Consider the following 21588-nt stretch of genomic DNA (forward strand, 5'->3'; position numbering starts at 1 on the left):
CATCATATAAACAGAAATATTTAATTTCACGAAAGGGGACAGCATGCTTGACTCTGCCCAGCCTACTACATAATATCTTCAGTTTTTCCTCCTTCCTGGTAATTTATTTCTCATGGTATTTTCACTACAGTAATTCCTCAGGGTTTCCAAAACCTGAGGACTATACCTAAACATCATAGGTGAAGAAAATGACTTAAGCCTTTACTTCATTGCTGACTCCATTTTGTTACTTGAAGCAGAGGGAAAATATTTGCCCACTTTGTGTTTGCTCGGAATAAATTTTCCTGCATGGGCCTCTCCCAGGACCCAGAGGGACAATCATACTTCCAGACAGGCCCAGGGGGCAGAGCAACATATCCAAAGATCCCACTAGGACAACATTTCTCACACCATGTTCAGAAAAAAACACAAGATGTTATTCTGTGTACTATCCAGAAAGTGTTCTGTGGTCAAATAAATTTGGGAAATGCTGCAAACCATGTTCTTTTAGAAATTCACAAAACATTTTAGCATGTTAAAAGCTCTGAAAAGAGTTTTAATTAAAAAGAAACCCTAAGTAACTTTGCTTAACTGTTTTTATTTTTCCAACTAATTTGACCACAACACCTTGCTTCATGTAACACTAGCATTCTACAAATCACTGAAAAAGGTGGAAAGGAATTGAATACTTACTAAACACCAGCTGTGTGCATTGAATGTTTGAATTAATCCTCTTAACCCTGTGAGATAAGTATTATACCCATTTTACAGGTTAAAAATACTTAGAGGTTCTCACATCCAGTTTTACATATATAATTTACAATAAATAAATGTGTAATGTATAATAAACTATAAACTAGCATTCTAATCCAGGTCTGTCTCGACTTTAAGACCTATGTTCTTTCTACTCCTTTACATTTACTATTTAATCCCCAAACTAAGTTTCTGGTGTGGCAAAAATTTGACTTACCTCTTGCCCTGTATTGACAGATTGATTATATCTAGGTAGCAGGCTTCATGAGGGCAGAAGCTGTGTGTATTGTGTTTATCTGTGTCTCTTCAGTACTCAGTACAGTGCCAGGCACACAGGAGACCCTCAACAGCTATTGGACGAAAAAATGAATGTGAAAGTACCTACACTTGTCCAGACTATGCCTTTTCAATGTGAACTAGAGAACTTCCCAGGGACAGTAACTTGGATGGGTGAGGAGATTTGAATCTACATCACATGAGGAAAAATTGACAATTTTAACTGCTAATCTGAGTTGGAGAAGTCTCTTTGGATATTTGAAAGATGGGACTGTCGAGTGAAAATTGGATTACTCAAGCATTAGGTGGGATGAATTTATGACCTTCAAGACTCCATTCAGGCCTGGAATTCTATGAGTTTTGGGGCTGTTAAAGATGCACAAAAGAGTGGTGTAGTTCACAGCCTCTGGTGATCAATTATCTTTCTGGACGCTCAACTCTAGAATCATATAGCTTGGAATTTCTGTCAGGGTTTTCCAGAGAATAAGAACCCAGAGGATATATAAAAATATATTAAAAGATATTTATTACGAGAATTTGCTCACGTGATGATGGAGGCTAAGATATGCCACAATATGCCATCTACAAGCTGGAGACTCAGAAAAGTCAGTGGTATAATTCAGACTGAGTCCAAAGCCTGAGAACCAGGGGAGCTGATAGTGAAACTCCCATTCCAAGACCAAAGGACTGAGAAGAGGGGGAATGAAGCTCTGATGTCCAAAGGCAAGGAAAGGTGGACATCTCAACTCAGGAAGAAAGAGAATTTACTCTTCCTCTGCCTTTTTGTTCTGTTTGGGTCTGCAGTGGATCGGATGCTGCCCACCCGCATTGGTGAGGGTGGGTCTTCTTTACTCAGTCTAATTCAAATACTAATCTCTTCCAGAAGCACTCTCACAGGACACCGAGAAATAATGTTTTACCGGCTCTCCAAGTATCCCTTGGCCCAGTCAAGCTGACCTGTAAAATTAACCATTGCAATTCCATAAGGTATTCATACAACTTATAAATGTAGCTAAGGATAAGTAGTTTCAAGGCCATCAGCACAACAATGTTTCAGTCATACAAAAAGAACCCCAGTGGTTTGATGTTGGAAAAACCAAAGCTTTACTGTACCATAATTTGTCATAGAATGAAACTTGACATAACACCAGTAACATCTTTATTGGAACCTATCCAGTGACCTTTATTTATAAGAAGTGCTAGAAAGGACCTTATTATAGTGTGTGTCCCCCAAAACAACATCATTCATGGTTCTAGTATACAAAAAGTGGTATTACAATGAATGTATCAATATTAAGGCATGGGGGGGTGTGTGAGTAAAATTTCAGACTAGTAACATCTGGGAAACCTTTTTGTATGTTAAGCAATTAGTTGTAATATTTATAGAAAACCAAAAAGTACAGGGAACTATTTTGGATTTGGGTTGGGAGGAGTGCTTAGAAAGTTATATATGTAGAGATACAGATGTTCTGACACGGAAGAGAGTAGGAAAACATGAAGGAATGAAGGAACTGTATTAAATAAAAACACATTACACCTTTATAATGTGTCTGTATAATGGCCGTAATATTTTAGTGGATAATTTGGAAAAAAACACCACAAACCATAAAGAACAACTCTGCACACTGTGCAAACCTGTTTACGATTTTTCTAAAGATCAATGTGGAAATGTAAAAAAAGTATTGACAAAATCGGCTCCATAGTTAGGTTCCCCTATAATCCTATGTAAACTGTTGTCTACTCTGGTGTCAAAGCTAATAATGCCTAATTATTTACTGGGATTTTCCTCCTTGTTCCTAATCCAATTAATTGGGGTTAGAAATAGTGCTTTAATACCTCTTCTAGGGAAAGCACTGGAAATTGTTTATATATAAAACTATATGTGTTATTTTTTTTTAAAAAAAAGCAAAATAGAATATGCTTTAGATCACTTGGAAGTCATTTATTCAACAAAAGTGTGCTGAGGGGGGCTTCCCTGGTGGCACAGTGGTTGAGAGTCTGCCTGCCAATGCAGGGGACATGGGTTCGAGCCCTGGTCTGGGAAGATCCCACATGCCACGGAGCAGCTGGGCCCGTGAGCCACAGCTACTGAGCCTGCACGTCTGGAGCCTGTGCTCCGCAACAAGAGAGGCCGCGATAGTGAGAGGCCCGTGCACCGCGATGAAGAGTGGCCCCCGCTTGCCACAACTAGAGAAAGCCCTCGCATAGAAACGAAGACCCAACATAGCCATAAATAAATAAATTAAATAAATTTTTTAAAAAAAAGTGTGCTGAGAGCCAACTACATGCACAGCACGTGGGGGACTCAGTAAAGAGTGAAATATGGTCTGTCTAGAAGTGCTCACATTCCAGAGAGGAAGAGAGAATATTTGACAATACAAGAATACAGCGTGGAAAGTGGCTATCACATGCAAGAGAAGAAGAGATGAAGTGCAGTGGAATTCAGAAGATGGTATTTATTTACAAACCATGTGTCAGGTCTAGACTCAACAGACTGTCATGCTTTTGCCTTCCATGATATTCTGCTCCACACAAAAGATATGACCAAATGTGCAGGATATACATATAGTCTAGAAACATTGATATAATTTTTTTACAGACTGAAGATATTTTGATGACATTTTGATTATTTACCTATGTTTTCACATTATACAGATACTCTGTAGATACAAAAACAAAACAATTTTATGGGCAATCTATTCAAAATTATATGGAATAAGTGAGTGTCTTGGAATCCTGGATAATCTCCATTGTTTGAAATGTGAATTTTCACTTAATTTGTTTGCTAATAACTAATAGGAATAAACTATAGAATGACTATGGAAGAAAACATATGTCTTCAAGCCTTAATAGCATATAATGGGCAGGCATAAGTAGGTGAATAGACCCTATTTTTATTTCTCCCGCTAGATTTTATGTGGTTTTCTAAATATGTTCGTAAGAAGAAACTAGAGATAAATTACCTTAAAATGGATAGTGTGTATGCTGTTTAATTGCCAGGAACCAATAAGCATTTTGAATTAAGTAAGACTGAAGGTTCTCAACTCTGTAGCTTAAACTTGTTATATACTTTAAATTAAGAAACATAAAACTTTTCTTCAAAGAATAATTTTATGCTCAGAATTACTAAAGGCATGTAGCATAGAACGACTCTATCTTTTCCTATTGTAATCTTTGCATTCTTCTGTTTTTCTAAGACATAAGGTGACATATCCAAGTGCTTGTCCTTCATCAGATGTTTCTATGAGCAGCAGAGCAGAAAGGTCTAATATCTACTCATTTGTAATGTGTCATTCTGAGTGTAGTAAGGACAATTGACTTCACATGTCATAGGTAATTAGAAAAGTCATCAGTTCTAGATATTTAAAGTACAGCACCATATACTTTTAATAAGTACATGTATTGATGTCTTTCAATGTGTCTAAATTTTCTTCCATCTCTCACTTTTATAGTGGGTAAATTATCTCCATGGCCACTTAATTTAAAAGATTAACCAAAATATACCTCCTCTTATTTTAATCCCTTAGCTGGGATTGTGCAATAGAATTTTACTGTGTTTTATCTTGCAAGCAAAAAAATTTATTTCTGTCCTGAGATTCAGTAACCCAGAATGTTCTGTTCCTAGAAGTAATTTTTAGAGGCTCACCTGAGAAAACAAGAGAGTTGAATAAGGTGTAGGTGAAAAATGGAAAGTTGATATGTCATGTTCAGACAGCAGGGAATAGTAGGCTTGTGAATGTTGTGCTTTTTAGGAAGGGCCCAGCTAGTTCAGGTGTAAATGGCCAGCTAGGCTCTCTAGACTTATTAACAACAGTTCAAAGGACCTGTCTGCTGATTAATTCTAGTGAGCTGAGCTGGAATCACCCAGATGTCCAGGCCTAAGGACATGTGTGAATCAACACTTCAGGATTGAACTGTGCGTTTACTACTGTTCAAGGGCATGGGTGGTCACCTTTCAGACTTTTTACAGATTTGACACATTCATTACCAGAAGATGGACATTTAGGGCAGCATTCACTTTCTAAATAAGGTATCTTCAATACAGGAAAACTTTCTAATATACTAAGCCATTTAATATAAGGGACTTGAAGTATCTGCCGATTTTAGAATCTACGGGGTGTCCTAGAACCAATCCCCCTTGAATACTGAGGGACAGTTGTGCTTTTCTGGTGGGATCCTGCCTCCAGAGGCATCTTGGCACCAACCAATCATCGAAGGATCTGCTAGGTTTCAGGCCTCCTCAGACTAGACCTTTCTCCCAGTATGAAATATGACTGATCATGGCTGGTTTCATGAAGCCCTCTTTTCCCTCAGTTTCCTTGATGCTGAGTTTTCTGCAAACTATCCTAGTTTTCCTTCCATTTCTCTGGCCTTTCTTCTGAGACTCCTTTGCATGTGCATCTTTCCCTAAGCAGTCTTTAAAAAGACACCATGGATGTATGGTCAACTACAAATGATAGACTGGGAAGAAAATAGACAATAGGCCTGCATTACTGTTGGCTAACCTGCAAAACAAATACTGCATCCCCAAAATGTATTGTAGCTCAAATATAGCAGAGGTTTATTTCCTGCTCACCTAACAGTCCAGACTGGGGATTCATGGCTGGCAGGCAGCTACTTAACATGGTAATTCAGGGACCCAGGCTCCTTTTATCTTGGGGCTCCACCCTACCCATTGTCATCTGCATGCACCCAGTAGAAGAGGATAAAAACACAAATTGGAGGCATGACAGACATTTCGGCTCATAATCCCCTGTCTGGAACATAAATACAGTTACTCACACACACACACACACACACGTTACAGCAAAGTAGACTAGGGAATGTACTCTAGCCATGTGCCAAGGCAAAGAAGTGGAGAATTAGATTTTAAGAGGCAGCCGAAAGACTACCACAACACATTACAATGGATGTCATTTATATGCAAGAGCTTCTATAAATTGAGTAGAAACACAACAGAAAAATGAGTAAAGGCCATACACTTACAGACACAAAAATATTATCAAAGCAGAAATGCAAATCACCAATAAATAGACTTTCAATCTCAGTAATTGTCAGGGAAATACAACTTAAAATAACAATAATGTATCATTGTCAAATATTTTGAAAAGCAATATCAAGTGCTAGTGAGTGTTCAGGGAAATAGACATTCTCATACGTTGTTGATGGAAGTGCAAATTACAATAACTTTTAAGGACAATAATCTGCAAACATGTATTAAAATATAGTTACACTCTCTAATTAGCAATCTGACTTTTGGGAAACTGTTTGCAGTGGAATCTGTGATTACCCCCCTGGATTTCCCTCCAGGGAAGAGAGGGATGCTGACTGAAGCATTCCTTCACCCAGCTGCCAGCAGTGTTGCCTGCTGATGGCTCACAGCTGTGTCCCTTTTCAGGAATTTTTCCTCCACAGAAGGAAGCTGTCTTACCCTAGGCTGTGTCTCCTCCCTAGGGGCAGCCCACCTGTACTGACTGGTGAACTCAGAGGGTATAAAGGCTAGCCTCCTAATGTCAATTGGGGACTGGCTCCATGAATAAAAATACATGACTTCTCCCAAGAGTATCTGCAAGAGTCATTACATATCAGAATGGCAAAAGGTTGTTTTATTAGTGAGTCAATAAGTCATAGAAAAAGAGCTCCAGGTTTTACCTATTTGGAGACTAGTATTAGATGAGGAACTCCATTTGTTTATGTGTTTGTTTGTTGATCTCAAGGCACAAAGTTGTCTTCCTTGAAACTGCATTATGTATGTTCAGGGTTTCATCCAATTACAGTAGAGCAAATTGCCAGTTTCACTTCTTCAACAATTTTCATCTACTACTAAGGTACGATTGGGCATAGACAACTAGTTTATACTTCAGCCTGGATGGTTGCCATGGTTAATTTTATATCAACTTGACTGCACCATGGGATGCCCAAATTAAACATTATTTCCAGGTATGTCCAGGTGTTTCCAGATGAGATTAGCATTTGAACAGGTGGACTCAGGAAAATAGATTGCCTTCCCCAATGTGGGTGGGCATCATCCAATCCCTTGAGGCCCTTAATCGAACAAAAGGCAGAGGAAGGAGGAATTTGTCTTTTTGTTTCCTGCCTGCCTGCTTGAGCTGGGACATTGGTCTTCTCCTGCCTTTGGACTAGGATTTATACCATTAGCTCCCCTGGTTCTCAGGCCTTTGGAATAGGGCTAAAATTACAACACTGGCTTTTGTGGTTCTTCAGCTCACAGATGGCAGATCATGGGACTTCTCAGCCTCCATGGTCACATGAGCCAATTCCTCATAATAAATCTTTATATCTGTCTCTCTATCTATATCTATCTATAGGTATATAGGTAGATAGATAGATAGGGACATAGATATATAGATATCCTGTTGGTTCTGTTTCTCTGGAGAACTCTTAACACCGTGGTCTGCGCTTGACCTTCACGACAACTTTGGGAAGTACCTATAAGGTTATTGATGTGCCTATTTTACATATAATGAAACAGTCTAAGGAAAATTTTTAAAAAACAGACAAGGATGCCACAAGAAAAGAAAATTATAGGCCAATATCCCAGATGAACATAGATACAAAAATCCTTAACAAAATATTAGCAAGCCAAATTCAACAATATAATAAGAGACTCATACACATAATCAAGTGGGATTTATTCCAGGGATGCAAGCCTGGTTCAACATCTGCAAATCAGTCAAGTGATACACCACATTACAAAATGAAGGGTAAAAATCATATGATCATCTCAATAGATACAGAAAATGTTTGACAGAATTCAACATCCATTTACGATAAAAACTCTCAACAAAGCAGGTGTAGAGCAAACGCATCTCAGCATAAAAAAGGGTCATATATGATAAGCCCACAGCTAACATACGCTCAGTAGTGAAAAGCTGAAAGCTTTTCCTCTAAGATCAGGAACAAGAACAAGGATGCCCACTCTCACCACTTTTATTAAACATAGTATTGGAAGTCCCAGCCAGAGCAATTAGGCAAGAAAAGGAAATAAAAGTAATCCAAATTGGAAAGGAAGAAGTGAAACTGTAATTGCTTGCAGAGGACATAATATTATATATAGAAAACCTTGAAAACTCCATCAAAAAAACTGTTAGAACTAATGAATTCAGTAATGTTGTAGAATACAAAATCAATATTCAAAAATCTGTTCTGTTTCTATACACTACAAACAAATTACCAGAAAAAGAAATTAAGAATACAATCCCATTTACAAATGCATCAAAAAGAATAAAATACCTAGGAATAAATTTAACCAAGGAGGCAGAAGACCTGTATACTGAAAACGACAGAGCATTAAAGAAAGAAATTGAAGACATAAATAAATGGAAAGATACTCTGTGCTCATGCATTGGAAAAATTAATATTGTTTAAATATCCATATTACCCAAAGCAATTTACATATTCAGTGCAATCCCTATCAAAATTCTAGTGGTATTCTTCACAATAAAGCAACCCTAAAATTTGTATGGAGCCACAAAAGGCCCTAAATAGCCAAAGCAATCTTGAGAAAGAAGAACAAAGCTTGAGAAAGAAGAGGCATCACATTCGCGGTTTTCAAACTATATTACAAAGCTATAGTAATTAAAACAGTGTGGTATTGGCATAAAAACAGACACAGAGATCAATGGAACACAATAGAGAGCCCAGAAATAAAACCACCCATATATTGTCAGTTAACTTATGACAAAGGAGCCAAGAATATACAAAGGGGAAAGGACAGTCTCTTCAATAAATGGTGTTGGGAAAACTGGACAGCCATATGCAAAAGAATGAAGCAGGAAAACTGCATTGCACCATGCACAAAAATTAACTCAAAAAGGATTAAATACTTGAATGTAAAACCTGAAACCATAAAACTCTTGGAAGAAAACAGACGTTGTAAGCTTTGACATAAGTCTTGGCAATGATTTTTTAAATCTGACACCAAAAGTAAGAGCAGCAAAGGCAAAGATAAATAAGTGGGACTACATCAAATTAAAAAGCTTATGCACAGCAAAGGAACCATGAACAAAATAAAAAGGCAACCAACTGAATGAGAGAAAGTATTTTGCAAATCGTATATCTGATAAGGGCTAATATCCAAGATAAATAAAGAACTCATACAACTCAATAGCAAAAAAACAATTCAATTAAAAAATAAGCAGAAGATCTGAAGACATTTTTCCAAAGAAGACATATAGATGGCCAACAGGTACATGAAAAGATGCTGAATGTCTTTAATCATCAGAGAAATGCAAATCAAAACCATAAGATATCATCTCACACCTGTTAGAATGGCTACTATCAAAAAGACAAATGTTGGTGAGGTTGAGGGGAAAAGGGAACCCTTGTGCACTGTTGTTGGGAATATAAATTAGTGGCTACTATGGAAAACAGTATGATGGTTCCTCAAAAAATTAAAAATAGAACTACCATATGATCCAGGAATTCCACTTTTGGTATTTATCTGAAGAAAGCAGAAACACTAACTTGAAAAGATATATGCACTCGCATGTTCATTGCAGCATTATTTACAATAGCCAAGATATGGATACAACCTAAGTGTCCATCAGTAGATGAATGGATAAAGAAATTGTGGCATATATATATATACAATGGAATATTATTCAGTCATAAAAAGAATGAACTCTTGCCATTTATGACAACACAGATGGACATCGAGGGCATTATGCTAAGCGAAATAAGTCAGACTGAGAAAGACAAATACTGTGTAATCTCTCCTATAAGTGGAATCCTAAAAAAAAAAAAAAAGCACAAACAAAAAATACAACCAAAATCATACGTACAAAGAATAGATTGGTGGTCGCCAGAGGCAGGGGCTGTGGAGGTGGGGGGGAAAGGGTGCAGGGGGTCAAAAAGGTAAAAAAAAAAAAAAAATTTTAATTGAAAAAAATCATTCACAACCAGTTCATTGTAGAACTGGAACTTAAACTGAAGTTTCATTGTCTAGAGTAGGTGTGTCCTCTTTGGGCACTTTTTTTTATAATGACCCACAAAAAAAGCCTGGAGTTGCTTCCCTTTTGTAATATTTCTTCCATTTCCTCAAAACCAGTAGTTATTCCAAGCAGGAACTTGCATTCAAGTCATAGCATCTTAAGGACCCTTGTATACACTTACCTCCATCGGAGAATAAAAGAACAAATGCTTCTTGAGCAGAAGCTGCATCTTCTTGCAAGATTTGTAATTTTGTCCATGTCTACATGATAAAAATAAAATGTTTTCTCCACTAAAAGCAATTGGAAGTGTGTGTGTGTGTGTGTGTGTGTGTGTGTGTGTGTGTGTGTGTGCGCGACAGCAAACTCCTCTTGACTTCCCTTTCTATTTCTGAGACTGAAAAGCTCTTGCTCACAACTCTAAGGGTCTGCCGGCTGCAGGGCATGCAGCAGCGCTGTGATGCATGCCCAAAGGACTGTCAGGTCTGTGTGAGATACGCTGCCTCACGGCACCAGCCCCTGTCGAATCCAGGCCTATTACAATGTGGGTATCTTTCCTCCTCCTGAACATGCATCTGACAATGATCTTTCATTGTAATAATTGCTGAGGAAGTAACCAAGGTGTGGCTTTAGAACAATCAGTTCTTTTCAGAGTTGTAAAACTACACTAAGGAAGCCTTAATTTTAGTCCCTAGAATTAAATTAAAAAAAAAAAAAACCCTGTGGTTTCAAAAAGGCCTTTGTTCTGAACACACTTTGTACCTCTCCTCTCCTCTCCTGCCAGCAACTGTGTCTAGACCCGTGAGGTAGGCGTCCCTGTGCAGTTGGTGATACCTCACTTTTCAGCCCTCACTATAGAATCCCACCTCAACCACGCAGTGTTGCTTTGTATTTTGTTTGGGATAGATATTGGTGTATCTTAGCAAAGATTTAAGTTTTAATTATTAAATTCCAGCCAACAGAGGCAAGTGAAAAACAGATAATTCCAAATCTTTTGTTTTTGTTTTCTTTTGTTTTAATTTTTATTGGAGTATAGTTGATTTACAATGTTGTGTTAGTTTCAGGTGTACAGTAAAGTGATGCAGTTATACATATACATACATTCGCTCTTTTTAAGAGTCTTTTCCCGTATTGGTCATTACAGAGTACTGAGTAGAGTCCCCTGTGCTATACAGTCGGTCCTTAGTAGCTATCTATTTTATATGTAGTAGTGTGTATATGTCAATCCCAATCTCCCAGTTTATGCTACCCCCCCTTTTCCCCCTGGTAACCATAAGTTTGTTTTCTACATCTGTGACTCTGTTTCTGTTTTGTAAATAAGTTCATTTGTATCATCTTTAATAGATTCTGCATATAAGCAATATCATATGATATTTATCTTTCTCTGTCTGACTTACTTCACTTATTATGATAATCTCTAGGTCCATCCATGTTGCTGCAAATGGCATTATTTCATTGTTTTTTTATGGCTGAGTAATATTCCATTGTATATAAGTACCACATCTCCTTTATCCATTCATCTGTCGATGGACATTTAGGTTGCTTCCATGTCTTGGCTCTTGTAAATAGTGCTGCTGTGAACTTTGAGGTGCATGTGTCTTTTCGAATTAGAGTTTTCTCTGGATATATGCCCAGGAGTGGGATTGCTGGACCATAGGACAGTTCTATATTTAGTTTGGAATGGGTGAAGGGTGAAGGGTGTAAGGAGGACTTCTGTCACATTCTTCTTCCTCTCCTTCTTCCTCTCCTCCTCCTCCTCCTCGAGGTGGGTAGAAGACTAACTTCCTGACATTTCCTCATCTAACCTTAAATTTTCAACCCCCCAACTGAAGAAATGGAGCAGGGAATCAGGCTGACAACAGACAGAATATAAACTGAGCTTAAAACCTGATGCCAGAGAAACAGCAAAGCAGGTCATCTGCATTCTAAAAAATCAGGAATTGACTGAACTTTATAGTTTGTTCAGCAGTCTCCCAACACTGAGTTTGTTGTTTTTACAAAAGGCAATAGAGAAAAAGGAGAGAGATCATCAAACAGGTTGAAATTTTACATAAATAGCAAGCAGATGAATATGAGTAAGAGAATTCTCTGGAGTCCTGCTCCAAATGCTCCCCAAACTTCCCCTTCTGCCTGATGCCAGTAGAGAGCTCTGCTGACCCTGCTTCATCCCAGTCAAAACACAGCTGCCTTCAATGAGCCATACATTTGACAGGAAGAGTTCATCTCTTGCCATACCCTGAGGAAAGTCTGTACCATATGTCTCTTCAAACAGGGATGCAAAGAGGGACAGTCCCAAAGCATCAACATGGAAGAATTGACTGGATACCCAGGAGCCTGTCTCCACAACTGCACCAAGTTGAAATTAACAACCCATTTTAATAATTTTAACAGATTTAGATGACAAGATCCTGAATAACATTTGACACAAGTAGTACAATTGGCCCTAGTGATTTTAGATATTTTAGGAAATTTGTTTCTATCTTTCTCAAATCAGCATAAACAAGTTGCCCATTAAAAACTGATATGCCGGGGCTTCCCTGGTGGCGTAGTGGTTGAGAGTCTGCCTGCCAATGCAGGGGACACGGGTTCGAGCCCTGGTCTGGGAGGATCCCACATGCCGCGGAGCAACTGAGCCCGTGAGCCACAACTACTGAGCCTGCGCGTCTGGAGCCTGTGCTCCGCAACAAGAGAGGCCACGATAGTGAGAGGCCCGCGCACCGTGATGAAGAGTGGCCCCCGCTTGCTGTAACTGGAGAAAGCCCTCGCACAGAAACGAAGACCCAACACAGCCAAAAATAAATAAATAAATAAATAAAAGTTAGCTTAAACTTATTAAAAAAAAAACAAAACCACTCTGCTATCACAGTACTTCCTCATAGGTCTCTCTCCTTCCACTTATCCTGAATGCTGCAGTGAGAAAAAAAAAAAAAAAAAAGAAAAAACTGATATGCCAAAACTGAAAAAAAAGAACATACCTTAAAAAAACTATCTCATTAAAATAAAACAAATAAACAAATATATCAAAAGAGAAACAGTCTCAGAGATACAGAAGACAAACCAGTGGTTACCAGAGGGGAAGAAGGGTGGGGGAGGGGCAAGATAGGTGAAGGGGATTAAAAGGTACAAATTACTAGCTATAAAATAAATAAGTTACAAGGATGTAATATATAGCACAGGGAATATAGTCAATATTTTATAATAACTTTACATGAAATATAATCTATAAAAATATCAAATCATTGTGTTGTACACCTAAAACTAATATGATATTGTAAGTCAACTATACTTCGATGAAAAATAAATAAATTTTTTTATTAAAGTTTTAAAGAATCATAAAAAATAAAATAAAACAAAAATCTCATTCTGGGGGCAGAATATCCATGACTTCTGAATGAAGAAATAACTATTCTCATTCTAGACTAAATGCATTTTACTTAGAGAAAGGAACATTCTTCACATTTCCCAGAGATCACAAAAGAAAATTTAAAACATTACAAAAGTTGTGTGGCTGCCTTATGAATTAGTCCTTTAATGTTTTAAAAGCAAGTACAGCAGATAAGCTTCATAGCAGTGCATTTTTTCCTCTAAGGGACCAATAAAGATCTCTGTGGTTAGTGATATTTTTAATTCAGCTCTGGACTTTCTCCAGGAAATCACTCATAATTACTAATTGTATTTTTGTAAGTTAATGAAAGGATGCAGAATTTTTTCAATGCCTCCTTTCACTTGTGTAATTAATGATGTTGCTTTTTTACATGATTGAGTAAAGCTAAAATACAGAGGCATGAATTAACTGAGAAAGCTTCTTTGTGAAGTCTGATAGAAATTAAGTATAAATCCTAGTCATGCAGTTGTCTTAAACTATTCCTTCATCATCATTTTTCTTCATTTTTTGCTGCTTAGATTTATAATAAAAACTAGCAGAAAAGAGAATCATTTAGTGAGGCTGTTTTAAATGTAGTTTTCCATTGATTTGTGGACAATCATATTTGCAAAAATATATTAATGGGATTTCCTTAGAGAGCTTTTTCACAGTGTTGAATTTAACTGAATGTCAGTAAGAGTAAAGCACCCAGAGTGTATTCTCTGATGCCTCCAAGATTTCCAAACTGAAATTTAGATAGCTCCTTAAATTTGTGAAGTCGGGTCTTTCAATAAAATCTCCAAACACTGAACACACTATCAACCAAATATTCAATTAACATTTAAAGAATAACAAACAACTGCAAAGTACGCTTGTCTTTTTAAACAGATATGGATTTTCAGCAAAAGAAACCATATTCTGGGCAAGCAAACAAAACTCGAAACCAATAAATTTAAAGGATTAAAATCATACACAGGTGTCTCTGACCACAGAGAAAATTAAATTAGAAAATAATGAAAAGAAGACACCTAGAAAATTCCCAAGTATTTGAGAATTAAATAAGACACTTTTGAATGACTCATGAGTCAAAGAATGTATCACAAGGGAAATTAGGAAATATTTTGGGGTGAAGGAAAATGAAAATAAAACTTTTCAAAATTAAAAAAAAAAAATCTCCAGTTCTTTTATTAGATTGAATGGAAGTTTATGATTTGGGAGAAAACATTCTAGGAATAATAAGGAGGAAAAACTAATGTTTTGCACCAGAAGGTGTTCGTTTCCCTTTCAAACTCTTCTGATAACTAGAAGGGCATCATCATGGAAGTACACAGGTAGTCACAAATAGTATGTTTCTGAGCCTGTTAAAGACTGTTACAGAAACTTGACATGCATTAGACTCTTCTTTCCCCTTGCAAGCTCCCTGCTGTGTTGCTCTCTAACATATCCTTCCTTCCTTCTTTTGTTCCTCCCTCCCTTTCTGCTTCCCTCCCTTCCCCTTTCCTTCCTTCCTTCCTCTTTCCCTCCCTCCCTCCCTTTCTCACTCTCACTTTCTTGTTTAAAATTGCTTCTTTCCTTCCTTCCTTGCTATAATTATTGTTGTTGTTGTTGTTGTTTGCTTTATTTTTCACAAAGGAGAAATATTCCAGCCCTTGAAGATAGTTTGAAGCCAGACGTTTATTCCCAGTTTGGGCATGGAGAAGGGATTCAGTACTAGATATTTAAAGCTCAGCTACACATTCAGTCTGTGATTGGAATGATTAGGTTGTAGGCTGATAGCAGGGGCATTGAGTGCAAAGTAACCCAAAACTACTAAGGAGGTACCAAGAGTTATATGTCAATGAATACCAGGTTACTTAGGACCATAGTCAGATATTAGGAGAGAGGAATGATCAAATACAAAGCATTATACTACTACTACTAGCAAATACTTAAAGAGTGCATACTATGTGCCAGGTACTTAGTATATATACTCATATTTTTTGACAACAGTCCTATGAACCAGGTACAATTATTATGCCCATTGTATAGATAAGGAAGTGGAGGCACAGAGGAGATAAATAACTTGTCCAAGATCACACATTAGTGTAAGGATTTAAACCCAGGCATTCTGGCTTCAAAATCATCCTCTTAGATGTGGATGTACGTAGAGACTGTCATACAGAGTGAAGTAAGTCAGAAAGAGAAAAACAAATATCGTACATTAACACATTTATGTGGAGTCTAGAAAAATGGTACAGATGAACCTATTTGCAGGGTAGGAATAGAAAGGCAGACATAGAGAACGCACATGTGGACATGAGGGGGAAGGGGAGGGTGGGGCGAACTGGGAGATTAGGCTTGACGTATATATGCACTACCAAGTGTAAAATAGATAGCTAGTGGGAACCCGCTGTATAGCACAGGGAGCTCAGCTCAGTGCTCTATGAAGACCTAGATGGGTGGGATGGGGGAAGGCAGGAGGTCCAAGAGGGAGGGGATATATGTATACATATAGCTGATTCATTTCACTGTTTAGCAGAAACTAACATAGCATTGTAAAGCAATTATACTCCAATAAAAAAAAATAATGAAAATAAATAAAATCAAAAAAAAACCCAAAAAACAGGGAAAGATTTCTGCAAAGAGAGTTATGCAGCCTGAGAAGAGTACAAGGAATGAAGGAGTGTATTGTGGTTAGGAACATTGGCTCTGGAATCCAGACAGATCTGAGCTTAAATTCTGCTTCTGCCACTCCATAGCTGTGAGACCATAGGCAAGGTACTTTTCTGAGCCTGTCTTCTCAGCTCTCAAATCTGAATAATTATACATACCTTTCAACATTGTTGTGAGAATTAAATGAAGCAATGTCTGCTAAGTTCTTTGTAGCCCAACACCAGGCACAAGGTGCTTAATAAACAAGGCATTCATACATATAGGTACATACAGGTATGGATAATCTGAAGGGTGGAAAGGAGCCTGGGAATTTCTAAGTGGGAAGAAATGTTCTTTATTTCTGTGATGAAGAATACTCATTGGTCTTTGCCTATAGAGGTGTTGAGTTTTAAAATAATTTTTAAAATTGGCAACTCTTATTTAGTTTTCAAGAATTCACCTGCACTTTTGAGGCTCCTTCTGAAAAGGAGCAGTGTCCATCACTATGCAAAACACACACACACATAATATTGGGACAAACCTTTTTGTGGCTTGGACCTCTTGCCAAGAAATATAAACAGAATGGATGAAAAACACTGGAGGTAAAGGCTGTGCGTGACTCCCCCAACCCTCAGCCAGTGCCGATGCACTTATGTTTGATACACACTTTAGTTAAGGCAGTAAACAAACTTCACAGCCCAAGAATAATTTTGGATTACTTATTTCGACGAACACATTCCCACTGGGTTCCTACTGATTATGAACTAATTCCACTCAGGTATTTCTCACAGGGAATGTTTTATAAAATTATCATATGCAAATAGCTTGTGGCATATTTACCCTTTTTTATTTATTTATATTTTATCCACACCAGTTATTTTGTGGAGTGCTTCTCCAGCAGCACATCAAAACTTGCTTTTCAGTCATTAGGCACAAAATAAAGACTTCTACACTTGTTGTTGGTTCACAAGTCTTGGAACTAGATGACTAATTTTCTTATTTCGGAATCTGAGAATCCAAAAGTATGAAGGCCTGTTCTTTGCATATTCATTTATGCCTGGTGACTCAGACAGGTACGGGGGAGAAAAAAATCATCACGTGGAATAAACTGCAGTATTGTTAGTCTCAACAAGCTAAGCTATTCTATGATACCTAATTTTAATCTGCTATGCCTAATTAAAGTGGTGATAAAATGAGAAATAGAGAATCTGAATTTTAAATACATTTTAAAATATATGAGCATTTTTAAAGAACTTAGTGGTAGAACACTTCCAAGTAAAATAACCCATCATGCTTAAAATAATCTTCAGAGTCTTTCCTTTTGGTGTGATTGGCAGACCACCCTTCGGAAAGCTTAGGCGGACAGTCTCACAGTAGACCAAGAAGTTGGTTCTTTTTGAAGATAGTAAATAGAATTCATGCTCCATGTCGCCTGAGGAGGTTTAAGTGTTGCATTTCATACTCTATCTTGGGCTTAGTCAATTCCAAATTCAAATTTAATACCAAGATGCTCAGAAGCTTTGTGGCAGAGACTTTTGTTTCTATCAGATTTAAACGTGTAACTGGCCAGACTGTGTCAGCTCACGATGGCACCTACTGAGAAAGATGGTTCTTAGGTTAATCAGGGCACAAGCTAGTGACAATATTTTTTGCCAAAACATTTCCATATGTAAAAGTTTAAATACAAAGTGTTATTTATCAAGATGCTAACAGTTAGTTCATTAGTAAGCAAATACATCTATGTAAAATGATGAGTCTGGTTTGTTTCTGGACAGCCTAGGAAAACCCAGAATCACATGTTTAATTATTTGGTAAGTAGCAACACAGGTCACCCCAGGGAATCTCTGTCTATTCGTGGTAGTGCCTTGACCTAAACCAGCTTCACAACTACTAGACATTGTCCTCAAGTTATATGGCAGCTTAATTTGCCTGTATACGCTCATGAGCTAAAAGACATGATAGAAAAGGATGTCTGGTAAAGAAAAAGGGCACCAACCCACCGTACCGCCAATGTCTTGGGGATCCTAGAGGTGAGCTAATCCCATGCAGTGCTGAGGTCTTATATTTGCCACAGTAGCTAGTCTGTGAGTTCTGGCCTGAGTGGAAGCCCTTTCTTCTGCTAGGGTCTATGTAAGAGATTTCGGTTTTCTGTAAATGGAATAGGTGTGGCTCAGAATCAGGCACCCAAGACTACTGCCAGTTTTCTTTCTGTTCCCCCCTTCCCTGCTGTGGAAGCCACAAGACACAGTGGAGGTGAGGAAATGCATTTTTCAGAAAAGCAGAAAGATTCTCCTAGAAAGGGAGGCACTGGCACTTTGGATCCTCAGAAGTGGGAGAACCTGAGACCAGATGAAGTCCTAGTTGGAATAATTAAGGTAAACAGCTAATTAGAGGCTTTTGAAGCCTGAGTGGATGGAGGAAACGAGAAATAAAGGTGAAGTAAGCCAAAATGGCAAGCTTTCTTGAAAAATTGCTGCCTGAAGCCAAGAGGCAGGAAGTTCTGCCAAAGAGAACAGAGACTGGAAGGTTTCAGACACAGAAGGGATTCAGAATTATTGTTTTGTAGACTTAAGAAGGAAGGGCCAAAATCTAGTGATAGAATATATTTAACCCATCTTTAAATGCTTACAATTTTTAAATATTGTTCTTTAATATGTGTGCTTCTTCATCCGTTAGGCTATTAGAATAAGTCATTCCAGGTATTTATTTTTTTTGCCAAAAGACTGTATTTACCAATTCACAGTGACACTAACTTGGCTCTTCTTGGGAAAGTCCCACTAGTTGCTTCATACAGCCATAAAGTAAGGCACCATTATTCATTGGGCAGGGGCTTCTTGAACTGGAACATTGAAATTGGGAAGAACTGCCCAGCCCAGGCTTTATCAGGGTATTCCTACACCTTCCCAGTAATAAAGATCATACATGCATGTCCATCCCAGAGAAAATCCCTAGTGTCATCCTAAATTGGCATGGTCCCCTTGGGTACATGGAGGAGACTGAGTCATGCCCCAGTTCAAAGCTTTATTGTCTTTCCACCTCAAACCACAGAGAATTTATGTATTAAGCTCAACAGCTTAAACTTTCCTCTGTGGCCTACTGCATACTCCTGGCCCTTGGTGCAGTGTGCAGTGTGGCTTTAACAGTTAAAGTATTTTCTTTATGCTCTACCAAGGAAACAGGAAATCATACATAATTCTGGATGTATTGGCATTAAAGAAAAAGCATCTCAGCCTATTTTCACATACCTAGTTCAGATAGGAAAAGACAGTCTTAGCCATAAATTCCAAAAAGGAATCCAGAAGTAAAAGTGGAATCAGGGGAGTGACTGAGAAATACGGCGATTAGAAATCTAAATGTCACAAATATATATTTACAAAAATGTTCATTGCAGTATTTTTTGTGATCATAAGAAATTGGAAACAGTTTGAATATCTATCAGTAAGATGATGGTTAGGTTAATTATACAACCACCATACCATGGTGTGTGGTAGACAGGGAGATTATATAAGATAAAGGAGTGTGGTAGATAGAGAAAAATCCCTAATACATATTGTTAAATGGAGAAACGAATTGCAAAGCAATACATATTGTATAATCACATTTATTTCATAATCAACATTACGCATATACAGAAAATATTCTTAAATGCATTTTTTAAATGGTCTGAGAGAATATTCCTATCAGTGGTTACTTCCGAAGTGGAAAGTGAGTTGGGGAATGAAGGGGAAAAGAAAGACCTAGATTTTTTTACTGCACTGATTTAGGCTTTTAAAAAATGTTTTTACAATGAACATATATTATTCACATATCACTTATTTATATAAAAAATAAATAAAGGTGAAGAGCAACACTTAATGGTTCCTTACCTTATTAGTATCTTAATTTTTTTCTTTTCACCTTATCCTGTTTTCTCTTGCTCATTCTCCTAGGGGTTTTTATAGATACCTCTTCATTTTTATAACACTTCATAGAATCATGTTCCTATGCTTTTTTAGGCCAGCAAATATTGATGGATTAATAAATATATCAGGGTCTCAGTGGTTATATTAATTTGCTAGGGCTACCATAACAAAATACTACCGATTGGGTGATTTAAACAACATACATTTATTTTCTCACAGTTCTGGAGGCTAGACGTCCAAAATCAAGGTTTGGTTTCTTATGAGGCCTCTCTCCTTGTTTTTTGTTTGTTGTGAGGCCTCTTCTTGTTTCTTGTTTCTTGTGAGGCCTCTCTCCTTGGCTTACAGATAACCATCTTCTTGCTTTGTCCTTACATGGTATTTCTCATGTGCACACTCAGCAATTTGTGTTTCAATTTCCTCTTCTTATAAAGACATGAGTAAAATTGGACTAGGGACCACACTAACAGCCTCAGTTTAACTTAATCATGTCTTTGATGGCCCTGCTTCCAAATATGGTAACATTCTGAGGAACTGGGGGATTAGGGCTTCAACATATACATTTTAGAGGGACAAAATTCAGTCATAAGAATGAGCCTGGAGCTCAAATTTTTCTTTAAATGTTCACACTTGTCCACCAGAAGAAACCATAAAGACCTTGAGTCCTTTAAGTGCAGATCTGTGTTCGTAAATGAGGGCTCCTTGTCACCTCCAGGCCACTCCAAGGGAATGGGCATGCACAGAAAGTCAGCACTTGGAGACCCCTCTCATTCACCTCAAGGGAGGTGGTATGACACACCATGGTGAAGAGGGGATGGGCTTTAGCGTGAGACCACCTTCTCTGCCACTTCCCAGCTCTCCTTAGGCTCTAGTTTTACATCTGAAGTAGGACAGTAATACCTGCCTCAGGGTCAGGGCCAACTACATACATTTTTGACCTCAGAGCAAAATGAAAATGTGGGGCCTTGGTTGGGGTGGGGATGTCAGTCTTCCCAACCCACTGGCAAATGGATAACACCCAAGGGATTGTTACCTCTGTACTAGAACACAGGTAGTACCTGGATCAGGGCTGGGCGAAAGGCCTCCAGCCAGTCATTCCAGTTGCCAGCTACCTCCTTGCTGCACTGAGATGCCCCAGGGGACACACGCCTGACCATGATCCTCCCCCATGGTCATGTCCAGGTCTCCAGCAGGAACAGACGGCAATGATGGATCACAGCCTCTGCTTGTCGATGCAACCTGGTTGCCACCGCAGAAGGGTGGCTTATTTCCTATGTGCGGGGATGGGGGAAGGGGGAGGTCAAGTGCTGCATGCAGCTCCAGGTAGTGGGGAGTTGGGGTCTGAGAACCTGTCCAGAGAGGTGTGGAGGTGGTGAGACATGGGACAGCATGTGAGTTCAGGCTTCAGGTCCCCAGCGCATACTTCAATGTTCTATCAGATTTCACCTACAAACCACAAATTCAAAGATAAAATTATTAACAATTTCAAAACACTAACTGCAGAGCATTAAGCCCCAAGTACAGGGCCCTTCTGAGCATAGTGTCCTTTGCGAACGTGCTGATCTCATGCTCATGAAGCCACTGCTCACGGCTAAATAGCCTAAGAAAGACTTACTTAACACAGCCTGATACACAGTATGAGTTCAGAACAAGAGTGTCTCTCTCCATTCCCGTTCATTAAAGGAAGCTTAAAATTACTCTTGCATAATTCAGTGCCTTCGTAGGACTTCTGTCA

Source organism: Balaenoptera acutorostrata, chromosome 7, assembly GCF_949987535.1.
Source record: "Balaenoptera acutorostrata chromosome 7, mBalAcu1.1, whole genome shotgun sequence".
Classification (NCBI taxonomy): domain Eukaryota; kingdom Metazoa; phylum Chordata; class Mammalia; order Artiodactyla; family Balaenopteridae; genus Balaenoptera; species Balaenoptera acutorostrata.